We start from the raw sequence: 2,548 nt of genomic DNA on the forward strand, positions 1-2,548 counted from the left end.
GATGGCTGAGTTATGGACCGGACAGGAAAAAAGCTCTGTTGACTTTTGACCTCATATTATGACCTTGACCTTTAAGCTAGGGGTCCGGTTTTTGCGCATGACACGTCGTCTCATCATGGGGAACATTTGTTCCAAGTAATATTAAAATCCCTTCATGGATGACAGAGTTATGGACCGGACACGAAATTGCGGACGGACGGAAGGACGGACGGAATGACGGACGGAAAAGCGCATTCCGATAGTCCCCAAAACTGGTTTTCAACCAGTAGAGGACTAATAAGGTCTTCATTAAAGTCCCTACCAGATTTCTTTCAGAGATTCTTTAGTTTCTCTACAGTTTTACCTATTTTTCTTTTTCCGCTTTTTTGAAATATTACAATAGATATAGATCTGAATATTTTAGTAAGCCATCCCCAAGACCTAGCTTTGTTGTTGAACAGCCGAGGGATTTACCGCGCCTTATCACTTTCTTTAACAGGAAATTCCGCTTCAAAAATAAACAGAAGTATCAAATATGAATTATCACCTGTGTATGATGCGGATTCAGCCTTTGGCCCATATCTCCACACGGAAATAAGCAACATTTATAATGCGCAATAAATGAAGCGTCTCTCCTGTATGAATGTTAAAGTTTAATATGCGCCAGTTTGCCATTTACTGATACAAATATTTTTAATCGATATGGATATGATATAATAATGAACATGTTAATTCCTCTTCCGCATGAGACTAATTGACAAGTATTTTACAATATTTGAAAAAATAAAATAAAATTTACGTTTTTATTATATTTAGATTCAGAAGATATAATCAGTCCCAAAGTAACATTCTGTGACATATTTCCCGCAATAAAGTAACTTTGTGTGTTCTGAATACTTTTGTTTTGTTACCAACATATCAAGTAGGTAATAAAGGGAGATTTAACACGTTACTAAAAAATGTTAAATAAATGTTTACAAATTGATTTTCCAAACAATGACGTCAAAATACAGTTTGTATTGGCTTTCATGGTCGGCTCATTCGACTATTCTATATCCAAAAATTACCTTCTCATATTGTTCTTTAAGACTCTCTTAAGTCTCTAACAAACTTTGCAAGGTTCGATTATATTTTAGGATTTACAAGCCGGTTTACACACATAAGTATAATACCTCCACCTACAAAATGACTTATGTTAAAGACTACCAGCTATAAATTAGATTAGAAAATATACATTGTATACTAGTATTAGGTTGAATATTTACATTTTCAATTTAAGAACCAAATTTTGATCTACTTTAAAAAGCATTTCGTTTGATTTGTGTGTACCTAAACGAAGTGCATTTCGTTACAGATAGTCACAAAGACTCAAAACATTTAATTAATAGTAAATCCATGTAAATATATATAGGTCTGTAACCTAAATGCCATCACTTTTTGTTGGGGATTTAAATGAAGCTCTGTTTTAAAACGCAATTTCTAGTTCTTTTTTTCTAAAAACATGTGTATTTCATGTTTTTGTATATAGCAGATTTATATATGTATGAGCTTGAACTTAGATCAAAATTCTTGACATAATGACAGATGATTAGTAAAGTAAGTGTCTAAAGTAAGTAAGTAAACTCCTAAATTGAGTTGACAGCATATAGTGACTGGAGAAAGTAGTTAACTGCTTACGTATATTGACTAAAATAAGTAGGTAAAGGCTTATAAATTCATTTCAAGTTGACAAGGTAAAATGGCCAAATAAACAAGGCAAAGACATACATTAAGTTAGTAGGATATATTGGCCAATGTACGATGTTTACACGGTATACTGACCAAAGAAAGTGAGTAATGACTTGTACCAAACAACGAAGTTAAAGATTTATATTAGTTGGCAGTATATACTGACCAAAGCATGATGTGTACAATGTATAGTGACAAAAGAAAGTGAGTAATGACTTGTATTAAGCTGACGGGGTATAGTGACCAAAGTAAACAGGTAAAGGTTTATATAAAGTTGACATGGTATATAGTGACTAAAATAAGGAGGTAAAGACTTATATTTAGTCGCAAAGGCATTCATAAAAAGCACTGTCACAATCAGCAGCAATAACATAAATCATAAAAACAGATAATAAGAATGTGAAATGGCTTTCTCAGCTAAACATTGACGTAAATAAAGAGATCCAATAGCTACTTTGTAAATATTGATGAAGATATAATATAAGTCTACAATTTATAAGTAATAAGAACGAAATATAAGTGTAAAACTATTGATTTAAGTGTCAGATCAAATTCGGAAGGGTATTGATTCATATCAAAGAAATGACGTTCTCCTAATCATACGTTCCTTTTTAGTCCCAAATCAACTACAGCTGCCTCGTTATCGCGTTGTATTGTCTGAATCAATAAATTTATTTCATATTTACATTGTTTTCTCTACGAGATCATCGTTTATAGTAATATTCATTTTCAAACTCTTGTCGTGTTTATTTTCTTTTGTCCAAACGAGCTCCAAAGATCCGATACAACGGTACGTCATCTGTGTTTGGAATGTCCGATAAAATATAAGCTGGCTGCTTTC

This window comes from Mercenaria mercenaria, chromosome 13 (assembly GCF_021730395.1).
Source record: "Mercenaria mercenaria strain notata chromosome 13, MADL_Memer_1, whole genome shotgun sequence".
NCBI classification, from domain to species: Eukaryota; Metazoa; Mollusca; class Bivalvia; order Venerida; family Veneridae; genus Mercenaria; species Mercenaria mercenaria.